Genomic DNA, 13,289 nt, shown 5'->3' with positions numbered 1-13,289 from the left:
TAGTGCAGAATTCTATCAAACCTTCATAGAAGACCTCATACCAATATTATCCAAACTATTCCACAAAATTGAAACAGATGGAGCCCTACCGAATTCCTTCTACGAAGCCACAATTACTCTTATACCTAAACCACACAAAGACACAACAAAGAAAGAGAAGTTCAGACCAATTTCCCTTAAGAATATCGACGCAAAAATACTCAATAAAATTCTGGCAAACCGAATTCAAGAGCACATCAAAACAATCATCCACCATGATCAAGTAGGCTTCATCCCAGGCATGCAGGGATGGTTTAATATACGGAAAACCATCAACGTGATCCATTATATAAACAAACTGAAAGAACAGAACCACATGATCATTTCATTAGATGCTGAGAAAGCATTTGACAAAATTCAACACCCCTTCATGATAAAAGTCCTGGAAAGAATAGGAATTCAAGGCCCATACCTAAACATAGTAAAAGCCATATACAGCAAACCAGTTGCTAACATTAAACTAAATGGAGAGAAACTTGAAGCAATCCCACTAAAATCAGGGACTAGACAAGGCTGCCCACTCTCTCCCTACTTATTCAATATAGTTCTTGAAGTTCTAGCCAGAGCAATCAGACAACAAAAGGAGATCAAAGGGATACAGATCGGAAAAGAAGAGGTCAAAATATCACTATTTGCAGATGACATGATAGTATATTTAAGTGATCCCAAAAGTTCCACCAGAGAACTACTAAAGCTGATAAACAACTTCAGCAAAGTGGCTGGGTATAAAATTAACTCAAATAAATCAGTTGCCTTCCTCTATACAAAAGAGAAACAAGCCGAGAAAGAAATTAGGGAAACGACACCCTTCATAATAGACCCAAATAATATAAAGTACCTCGGTGTGACTTTAACCAAGCAAGTAAAAGATCTGTACAATAAGAACTTCAAGACTCTGAAGAAAGAAATTGAAGAAGACCTCAGAAAATGGAAAGATCTCCCATGCTCATGGATTGGCAGGATTAATATAGTAAAAATGGCCATTTTACCAAAAGCAATCTACAGATTCAATGCAATCCCCATCAAAATACCAATCCAATTCTTCAAAGAGTTAGACAGAACAATTTGCAAATTCATCTGGAATAACAAAAAACCCAGGATAGCTAAAGCTATCCTCAACAATAAAAGGACTTCAGGGGGAATCACTATCCCTGAGCTCAAGCAGTATTACAGAGCAATAGTGATAAAAACTGCATGGTATTGGTACAGAGACAGACAGATAGACCAATGGAATAGAATTGAAGACCCAGAAATGAACCCACACACCTATGGTCACTTGATTTTTGACAAAGGAGCCAAAACCATCCAATGGAAAAAAGATAGCATTTTCAGCAAATGGTGCTGGTTCTACTGGAGGGCAACATGTAGAAGAATGCAGATCGATCCATCCTTATCACCCTGTACAAAGCTTAAGTCCAAGTGGATCAAGGACCTCCACATCAAACCAGACACACTCAAACTAATAGAAGAAAAACTGGGGAAGCATCTGGAACACATGGGCACTGGAAAAAATTTCCTGAACAAAACACCAATGGCTTATGCTCTAAGATCAAGAATCGACAAATGGGATCTCATAAAACTGCAAAGCTTCTGTAAGGCAAAGGACACTGTGGTTAGGACAAAACGGCAACCAACAGATTGGGAAAAGATCTTTACCAATCCTACAACAGATAGAGGCCTTATATCCAAAATATACAAAGAACTCAAGAAGTTAGACCGCAGGGAAACAAATAACCCTATTAAAAAATGGGGTTCAGAGCTAAACAAAGAATTCACAGCTGAGGAATGCCGAATGGCTGAGAAACACCTAAAGAAATGTTCAACATCTTTAGTCATAAGGGAAATGCAAATCAAAACAACCCTGAGATTTCACCTCACACCAGTGCGATTGGCTAAGATCAAAAACTCAGGTGACAGCAGATGCTGGCGAGGATGTGGAGAAAGAGGAACACTCCTCCATTGTTGGTGGGATTGCAGACTGGTAAAACCATTCTGGAAATCAGTCTGGAGGTTCCTCAGAAAATTGGACATTGAACTGCCTGAGGATCCAGCTATACCTCTCTTGGGCATATACCCAAAAGATGCCTCAACATATAAAAGAGACACGTGCTCCACTATGTTCATCGCAGCCTTATTTATAATAGCCAGAAAATGGAAAGAACCGAGATGCCCTTCAACAGAGGAATGGATACAGAAAATGTGGTACATCTACACAATGGAATATTACTCAGCTATCAAAAACAACGAGTTTATGAAATTCGTAGGCAAATGGTTGGAACTGGAAAATATCATCCTGAGTGAGCTAACCCAATCACAGAAAGACATACATGGTATGCACTCATTGATAAGTGGCTATTAGCCCAAATGCTTGAATTACCCTAGATCCCTAGAACAAACGAAACTCAAGACGGATGATCAAAATGTGAATGCTTCACTCCTTCTTTAAATGAGGAAAAAGAATACCCTTGGCAGGGAAGGGAGAGGCAAAGATTAAAACAGAGACTGAAGGAACACCCATTCAGAGCCTGCCCCACATGTGGCCCATACATATACAGCCACCCAATTAGACAAGATGGATGAAGCAAAGAAGTGCAGACTGACAGGAGCCGGATGTAGATCGCTCCTGAGAGACACAGCCAGAATACAGCAAATATAGAGGCGAATGCCAGCAGCAAACCACTGAACTGAGAATAGGTCCCCTATTGAAGGAATCAGAGAAAGAACTGGAAGAGCTTGAAGGGGCTCGAGACCCCAAAAGTACAACAATGCCAAGCAACCAGAGCTTCCAGGGACTAAGCCACTACCTAAAGACTATACATGGACTGACCCTGGACTCTGACCCCATAGGTAGCAATGAATATCCTAGTAAGAACACCAGTGGAAGGGGAAGCCCTGGGTCCTGCTAAGACTGAACCCCCAGTGAACTAGTCTACGGGGGGAGGGCGGCAATGGGGGGAGGGTTGGGAGGGGAACACCCATAAGGAAGGGGAGGTGGGAGGGGGATGTTTGCCCGGAAACCGGGAAAGGGAATAACACTCGAAATGTATATAAGAAATACTCAAGTTAATAAAAAAAAATCAAAAAAAAAAAAAAGAAATTAGGGAAACGACACCCTTCATAATAGACCCAAACAATATAAAGTACCTCGGTGTGACTTTAACCAAGCAAGTAAAAGATCTGTACAATAAGAACATCAAGACTCTGAAGAAAGAAATTGAAGAAGACCTCAGAAGATGTAAAGGTCTTCCATGCTGAAGGATTGGCAGGATTAATATAGTAAAAATGGCCATTTTTCCAAAAGAAATCTGCAGATTCAATGCAATCCCCATCAAAATTTCAACGTAGTTCTTCACAGAGTCAGAAAGAGCAATTTGCAAATTCATCTGGTATAACAAAAAACCCAGGATAGCTAAAACTATTCTCAAAAATAAAAGGACTTCAGGGGAAATCACTATCCCTGAACTCAAGCAATATTACAGAGCAATATGTACAGAGACAGACAGATAGACCAATGGAACAGAATTGAAGACCCAAAAATGAACCCACACACCTATGGGCACCTGATTTTTGTAAACTGAATCCAAACGATCATCCATCATGATCAAGTAAGGTACCTCCCAGGTATGTAGCGATGGTTCAATATAGGGAAATCTATCAACGTAATCCACTATGTAAACAAACTGAAAGAAAAAAAAGCCCATGATCATTTCATTAGATGCTGAGGAAGCATTTAACAAAATTTAACACCCCTTCATGATAAAAGTCCTGAAAGTTCAGGACTTAAAGGCTCATTGTAAAAGTAATATACAGCAAACCATTAGCCAACATTAAACTAAATACAGAGAAACTTGAAGCAATCTCACTGCAATCGGGCAGTAGAGAATCTGCCCACTCTCACCCTACTTTTTCAATATATATAGTATTGGAAGTCCTAGCCAGAGCAATCAGACAACAAAAGGAGGGCAAAATGATACAAATTAGAAAAGAAGAAGTCATTATTTGTAAATGATATGATAGTATACTTAAGTGACCCCAAACTTCCACCAGAGAACAACTAAGACTGATAAACAACTTCAACAAAGTGGCTGGGTATAAAATTAACCCAAGCAAATCAGTAGTCTTCCTCTATTCAAACAATGAATAGGCTGAGAAAGAAATTAGGGAAATGACACCCTTCATGATAGTCAGGACTAACATAAAATACCTCAGTGTGGCTCTAAACAAGCAAGTGAAAGATCTGTATGACAAGAACTTGAAGTCTCTGAAGAAAGAAATTGAAGAAGATGGAAAGATTCGCATGCTGAAGGATTGGCAGGATTAATATAGTAAAAATGGCCATTTTTCCAAAAGAAATCTACAGATTCAATGCAATCCCCATCAAAATTTCAATGTAATTCTTCAAAGGGTTAGACAGAACAATTTGCAAATTCATCTGGAATAACAAAAAACCCAGGATAGCTAAAACTATCCTTAACAATAAAAGGACTTCTGCGGGAATCACTATCCCTGAACACAAGCAGTATTACACAGCAATAGTGATGAAAACTGCATGGTATTGGTACAGAGACAGACAGATAAACCAATGGAACAGAATTGAAGACCCAGAAATGAACCCACACACCTATGGGCACTTGATTTTTGACAAAGGAGCCAAAACCATTCAATGGAAAAAAGATGACATTTTCAGCAAATGGTGCTGGTTCAACTGGAGATCAACAAGTAGAAGAATGCAGATCGATCCATGCTTATCACCCTGTACAAAGCTTAAGTCCAAGTGGATCAAGGACCTTTACATCAAACCAGATATACTCAAACTAATAGAAGAAAAATTGGGGAAGCATCTCAAACACATGGGCACTGGAAAAATTTCCTGAACAAAACACCAATAGCTTATGCTCTAAGATCAAGGATCTACAAATGGGATCTCATAAAACTGCAAAGCTTCTGTAAGGTAAAGGACGTTGTGGTTAGGACAAAACGGCAACCAGCAGATTGGAAAAAGATCTTTACCAATCCTACAACAGATACAGTGCTTATATCCAAAATATACAAAGAACTGAAGTAGTTAGATTCCAGAGAGCCAAATAACCTTATTAAAATTGGGTACAGTGCTAAACAAAGAATTCTCAGCTGAGGAATATCAAATGGCTTAGAAGTACCTAAAGAAATGCTGAGCATCCTTAGTCATCAGAGAAATGCCAATCAAAGGAACCCTAAGATTCCACCTCACAAGAATCAGAATGGCTAAGATCAAGAACTCAGATGACAACAGATGCTGGTGAGAATGTGGAGAAAGAGGAACACTCCTCATTTGTTGGTGGAATTGCAAACTGGTACAACCACTCTAGAAATCCATCTGGAGGTTCCTCAGAAAATTGACATTCCACTACATGAGGATCCAGCTATACCACTCCTGGGCATATACCTAAATGATGCTCTAACATAGAACAAGGACACATGCTCCACAATGTTCATAGCTGCCTTGTTTATAATTCCTAGAACCTGGATAGAACCCAGATGCCCTTCAATAGAGGAATGGATACAGAAAATGTGGTATATCTACAGAATGGAATACATATCACAAACAATGACTTTATGAAATTCATAGGCAAATGGATGGAACTAGAAAATATAACCTTAAGTGAGGTAACCAAATTCTCTCTCTCTCTCTCTCTCTCTCTCTCTCTCTCTCTCTCTCTCTCTCTCTCTCTCTCTCTCTCAGACACACACACACACACAGACACACACACAGACACACAGACACACAGACACAGACACAGACACAGACACAGACACACAGACACACAGACACACAGACACACACACACACACACACACACACACCTGGTTTGCATTCACTGATAAAATCCACAGACCACATGAAGCTCAAGAAGAAGTACAACCAATGTGTGGCTGCTTTAGTCCTTCTTAAAAAGAGGAACAAAAATATTCATAGGAGGGGATACAGAGACAAAGTTTGGAGCAGAGACTGAAGGAATGGCCATTCATATCCTGCCCCATCTGGTGATCTAGCCCATTATATACAGACACCAAAACTAGATAATATTGATGAAGCCAAGAAATGCATGCTTGATATAGCTGTCTCCTGAGAGGCTCAGCCATAGCATGTCAAATACAAAGGCAAATGCTAGCACCAAACTATTGAACTGAGAAAGGGGTCCCCATTGAAGGAATTAGAGAAAGTATTGAAGGAGCTGAAGGGTCTTGCAACCCCGTAAGAGCAACAATAGCAACCAACCAGAGTTCTCAAAGACTAAACCATTACCCAAAGAGTACACATGGAAAGACCCATGGCTCCATCTGCATAAGTAGCAGAGGTTGGCCTTGCTGAGCACCAATAGGGGAAAAGCTGTTGGTCCTGCCAAGGCTAGATTCCCTAGTGTAGGGGAATTTCATGGGGCAGGGATTGGAAACGGTGCTTGTTGGGGAGTGGGCACACCCTCATAGAAGAAGGGTAGAGGAATGGGATAGGGGGCTTATGACCTGGAAACCGGGAAAGGGAACACCTTTCGAAATGTAAATAAAAAATATCCACTAAAAAAGACCAAATAACCACCAGATCCTACTACAAAAGTCCGTATTCAACAAAACTGGAAAATCTAGATGTAATGGATGGTGTTTTAGAGAGATCTACATATCAAAGTTAAATCAAGAGCAGGTAAACTATCTAAACAGGCCCAAATCCCATAAGGAAATAGAATAAGTCATTAAAAACTTCCCACCACCACCACCCCAAAGAAACAGGGAAAGACAGATTCAGTGCAGAATTTTACCTGAACTTGAAAGAAGAGCTATGACCAACACTCTTTAAACTGTTCCATGAAATAGAAACAGAAAGAACACTACTTAATTCATTCTATGAAGTCACAATTACTCTGATACCTAAACCACACAAGTACCTAATCAAAAAAGAGAACTTCAGACCAATCTTGCTTATGAATATACATGAAAAAATACCCAATAAAATTCTTGCAAACCAAATCCAAGAACACATAAAAACCATCATTCACCAAGGTCAAGTAGGCTTCATCCCAGGTGTACAACTTTAGATCAGTATATGATAATCTATTAATGTAACCCACTATATAAACAAACTCAAATAAAAAATAACAATCATTTTCTTAGATGCAGAAAGGTTCTTTGGAAAAATACAACACCTCTTCATGTTTAAAGTATTGCCCAGAGTGGTATAGCTGGGTCCTCAGGTAGTACTATGCCCAATTTTCTGAGGAACCTCCAGACTGATTTCCAGAGTGGTTATACCAGCTAGCAATCCCACCAACAATGGAGGAGTGTTCCTCTTTCTCCACATCCTCACCACATCTGTTGACACCCGAGTTTTTGATCTAAGTCATTTTGACTGGTGTGAGGTAGAATCCCAGGATTGTTTTGATTTGCATCTCCCTAAGGACTAAGGATGTTGAACATTTCTTTAGGTGCTTATCAGACATTCGATATCCCTCAGTTGAGAATTCTTTGTTTAGCGCTTTACCCCATTTTTAATAGGATTATTTGATTCTCTGTAGTCTAACTTTCTTGAGTTCTTTTATATATTGGATATTAGTCCACTATTGCATGTAGGATTGATAAAGATCTTTTCCCAATCTGTTGGTTGCTGTTTTGCCCTAATGGCAGTGTCCTTTAAGGCCTTACAGAAGTTTACAGTTTTGTTAGGTCCATTTGGCAATTCTTGATCATAGTGCATAAGCCATTGATGTTCTGTTCAGGAAATTTTCCACAGTGCCCATGTGTTTCAGGCTCATTTCTGGGATTAATATTGTAAAAATTGCCATCTTGACAAACACACAATCTACCGATTCAACGTAATTCACATCAAATTCCAACTCAATTCTTCATAGAGTTGGTAAGAGCAATTTGCAAATTCATTTGGAATAACAAAAATCCCAGGATAGCAAAAACTATTCTCAACAAAAAAGAACTGCTGGGGGAGTCACAATCCCCAACTTCAAGCTGTATTACAGAACAATATTTATAAAAAATCTGTATGGTATTGGTACAGGGACAGGCAAGGAGATCAATGGGATAGAATTGAAGACCCAGAAATGAACCCACACACAAATGGTCACTTGATCTTTGGCAAAGGAGCTAAAACCATCCAGTGGAAAAGAGATAGCATTTTCAACAAATGGTGCTGGTTCAACTGGCAGTCAGCATGTAAAAGACTGCAAATCGATCCATTCTTTTTTTAAGGGTGGCCTTACTATTTTTTATTAGACTTTTTATTTAGATTTCAAATGTTATTCCCTTTCCCAATTTTCCAGTCATAATCTCCTATTTCATCTTCTTTTTTTTTTTTTTTGGTTCTTTTTTTCGGAGCTGGGGACCGAACCAAGGGCCTTGCGCTTCCTAGGTAAGCGCTCTACCACTGAGCTAAATCCCCAGCCCCCTATTTCATCTTCTTCCCCTTCTTCTATAAGGGTGTTCCCCTCTGCATCCACCCCTCCCTTCCTATCAAGTCCAAATAGATCACATCCCCATAAAACCCGATACACTGAATCTAACAAAAGAGAAATTGGGGCAGAACCTGGAATATATAGGCACAGGGCAAATTTTCCCGAACAGAACACCAATGACATATTCTCTAAGACCAAGAATTGACAAATGGGACTTCATAAAATTGCAAAGCTTCTGTAAGGCATAGGACTCTGTCAATAGGAGAAATGGTAACCAAAGCTTTGGAAAAGATCATTACCAATCCTGCGTCTGATAGAGGACTAATATCAAATATATACAACGAACTCAAAAAGTTAGATTCCAGAGAATCAAATAACACTATTAAAAATGGAAGACAGAAAAAAAAAAATGGAAGACAGAATTAAAGAAAGAATTCTCAGCTGAAGAATATTTAATAGACAAGAAGTATCTAAAGAAATATTAAGCATCCCTAGTCTTCAGGGAAATGCAAATCAAAATAACCCTGAGATTTCACCTCATACCAATCATAATGACTAAGATGAAAACTCAAGTGTCAACAAATGCTGGGTAGATGTGGAGAAAGAGGAGCACTCCTCCATTATTGGTAGGATTGCAAACTGGTACAAACACTCTAGAAATCGGCCTGGCAGGTCCTCAGAAAATTGGACACTGAACTACCTGAGGACCCAGCTATACCACTCCTGGGCATATACCCAAAAGATGCTCCAAAATATAGCAAGGACACTATATGCTCCAGTATATTCACAGCAGCCTTGTTTATAATAGCCAGAAGCTGGAAAGAACCCAAATGTCCTTCAACAGAGGAATAGATAGAGAAAATGTAGATAGAGAAAATGTGATGCACTTACACAGTGGAGTATTACTCAACTACTAAAAACAGTGACTACATGAAATTCTTAAGTAAATGGATGGAACTAGAAAATATCATCCTGACTACAGAGCTAACCTATTTGCAAAAGAACACACATGGTATGCACTCACTGTTAGTGGATATTTGTCCAAAAGCTTGAAGTGCCCAAGAAACAATTCACAGATCATATGACGTTCAAGAAGAATTAAAACCAAAATGTGGATGCTTCAGTCTGTCTTAGAAGGGGAAACAAAATACTCATAGGTGAAAATACAGGGACAAAGAATGGATTAGAGACTGTAGGAAAGACTGCCACACCTGTGGATCCATCCCATATGTAACCACCAAACCATTCACTATTGCTGATGCCAAGAAGTGCTTGCTTACAGGATCCTGATATGAATGTATTCTGAGAGGTGCTGCCCAAGCCTTATTGATACAGATGAAGATGTTTGCAGCTAACCATCTTACTGAGGACAGGGACCCCAGTGGAAGAGTTAGAGAAAGAACTGAAAGAGCTGAAGGGGTTTGCAACCCCATAGGAAGAACAACAATATCAACCAACCAGACCCCCTGAGCTCCCAGAGACTAAACCACCAAGACCAGAGCACACGTGGAGGGACCCATGGTTCCATCCACATCTGTAGCAGAGGATGGCATTTTCAGGCATCAATGAGAGGAGAGGCCCTTGGCCCTGTGAAGGCCCAGTGACCAGCATAGGGGAATGCCGGGGCATGGAGATGGGAAGGAGTAGTAGGTGGGTGAACACTCTCACTGAGGCAGGGGGAAGGGGAAAGGATAGGAGGATTCCAGAGGGGAAATCAGGAAAGGGGATAACATTTGACATGTAAGTAAAGAAAATATCCAATAAAAAAAAACCCAAAAATCAAAGATCTCATAAAATGGAGAGGTCTCCCATACTCATGGATTGGCAGAATTAACATAGTAAAAATGGCCATCCTACCAAAGACAATCTACAGATTTAATGCCATCGCCATGTAAATCACAACACAATTCTTCAAAGACATGGGAAGATCAATTTTCAAATTCTGGAAATGCAAAAAAATCCAGAACAGGGAAAATAATTCTTAACAATAAAAGAACTTCTCGGGGAAACACCATTCCTGACCTCAAGTTCTACTACCAAGCAATAGTGGTTAAAAAATAAAACTGGCACAAAGTTTGCCAAGTTTATTGGCACAAAGACAGCCAAGTTGATGAACGGAATAGAATTGAAGACCCAGGAATTAAACCACACACAAACACTTGATCTTTGACAAAGAAGCCAAAAATATACAATGGAAAAAAGAAACCATCTCAATGAACTGTGCTGGTCTAACTGACTGTCTGTAAGTAGAAGACAATATATATATATATATATATATATATATATATATATATATATATATATTGGATATATATATATATATATATTGGATATATATATATTGGATATATATATATCACTTTGCACAAATAGAGCCATACATGTCACCTTGCACAAAGCTCAATTACAAGTGGACCAAGGACCTCAACATAAAACCAGATACACTGAACCTAATAGAAGAGAATGTGGGCAAAGCCTTGAACTCATTGGCACAGGGGGAAATTTCTTAAACAGAATTCCAATGGCTCACACTCTAAGATCAAGAATGGATAAATGGAACCTCATGAAAGTGAAAATTTTCTGTAAGGCAAAGGACATAGTAAATAGACAATGTATAGATTAGGAAAAAAATCTTCACCAGCCCCACATCTGATAGAGGACTAATACCCAAAATATATAAAGAATTCAAGAAGCTATTCTCTAAACAGACTAGTAACCAAATTAAACAATGGCATATGGAGCTAAATTGAGAATTTTCAACTGAGGACGCTTGAATGGCCGAGAAGTAACTAAGGAGATTTTCATCATCCTTAGTCATCAAGGAAATGCAATTCAGAACAACCCTGATATTCAACCTTACACCAATGAAAATGGCTAAGATCAAAAATTCAGGCAACATCACATCCTGATAAGGATATAGAGAAAGAGGAACACTCCTCCATTACTGGTGGTATTGGAAGCTAGTATAACCACTTTGGAAAGCAATATGTTGGTTCCTCAATAATTGGAAATAATTCTATCTGAAGACATGCTATACCACCACTGGGCATGTACCCAAAAGATCCTCCAACATACACCCAGGACACATGCTCTACTATGTTCACAGAGGCCTTATTTATGTTAGCCAGGAGCTAGGAAAAACCCAGATGTTCCTCAATAGAATGGATATAGGAAGTGTTTTACATGCACAATGGAATACCTCTCAGCTATTAAAAATGATGACTTAACGAATATTGCCAGCAAATAGATGGAAGTATAAAATATCATCCTGAGTGAAGTAATGCAGACCCAAATGGACATGTACAGTATATACTCACTAATAAATGGATATTAACCTAAATGCTCAGAATACTCATGATTCAACTTACAGACCATATGAAGCTTAATAAGAAGGAAGACCAAAGTGTAGATGCTTCAGTTAAACTTAGAAGGGGAAACAGAATAATCATAGGAGGTAGAGGGACAGAGAGGGTTATATGTGTGAGAGGGGATTGGAGAAAAGTGGGGCAGATTTGGGTGTGGGAAGAGAAAGCAGTGAAGTCCACAGGAACAGAAGAGTAAGTAGAAATATATAGCAGTGGAGGCTCAGGAACTGGGGAACCACAAGAAAGTCTCAGATGCCAGGATACAAGATGGTTCCAGGACCCAATGGGGATGACATTAGCCTAAATACACAACAGATAGGAGATAGAACCTGAAAAGACCTCCTCCAAGTAGAAAGGCATGGTCCGCAGTTGAGGGAAGGGGCCACCCACCCATCTCAAAATTTTTAACCCAGAATTGCTCCTGTCTAAAGGAAATGCAGGGACAAAAATGAAGCAGACTAAAGGAAAGGCCATTCATAGACTTCCCCACCTTTGGATCCATCCTATCAACAGATACGAAACCGAACATTATTGCTGATGACAAGAAGTACTTGCAGACAGGAGCCTGGTATGGCTGTTATCTGAGAGGCTTTGCCAGTACCTAACACAGATACAGACAATCACAGCCCACCATAGTCTGAGTCCAGGTACCCCAATGGAAGAGTTAGAGAAGAACTGAAAGAGCTGAAGGGACTGTATCTCCATATAAAGAACAACAATATCAACTAACTGGACCCTTCAGAGCTCCCAGGGATTAAATCACCAACCAAAGAGTATTCTTGGGTTGGTCTATGGCTCCCACTACATATATAACAGAGGATTGCATATCATTAGTCGGTGGGAGGGGAAGAACTTGGTCCTGTGCAGGCTTGTTGCCCAAGTGAAGGGAAAAGCTAGAAGTGTGAGGCAGGAGTAGGTGAGTAGGTGTGGGAATGCCCTTTTAGAGGCAAAAGGAAGGGTATATGGGGTGAGGGTGTTGGTAATAGAAACTGGCAAGGGAGGGCAACATTTGACATATAAATAAAGTAATCAATAAAAAAAGAAAAATAAAGACAAAATAAATACAATCTTATAAAGGTATTAGAGGCCTTTAGAGAAGAGAAGAATGAATCCTTTAAATAAATACAAGAAATCCTTTAAAGAAAAGACAAATAAATGTGTAAATGAAATGAATAAAATTGTTCAAGACCTGAAAATGGATATAAAAAAAAGAAACCGAGAGAATTATACACATGTGAAACCTAGGAAAGAGAGCAGGAAAAAAACAGATGCGAGCTTCACCAACAGAATATAGGAGATGGAAAAGGGAATCTCAAGCATAGAAGATACAATAGAAGAAATTCATATATCAATAAAAAAATGTTAAATCTAAAAAATTACAGATGCAAAACATCCAGAAAATTTCACATACTACAAAAAGATATAACCTAAGAATAATAAGAACACCAGA

This window comes from Rattus norvegicus, chromosome X (genome assembly GCF_036323735.1).
Source record: "Rattus norvegicus strain BN/NHsdMcwi chromosome X, GRCr8, whole genome shotgun sequence".
In the NCBI taxonomy this organism is placed as follows: Eukaryota; Metazoa; Chordata; class Mammalia; order Rodentia; family Muridae; genus Rattus; species Rattus norvegicus.
This window is presented reverse-complemented; position numbering follows the sequence as displayed.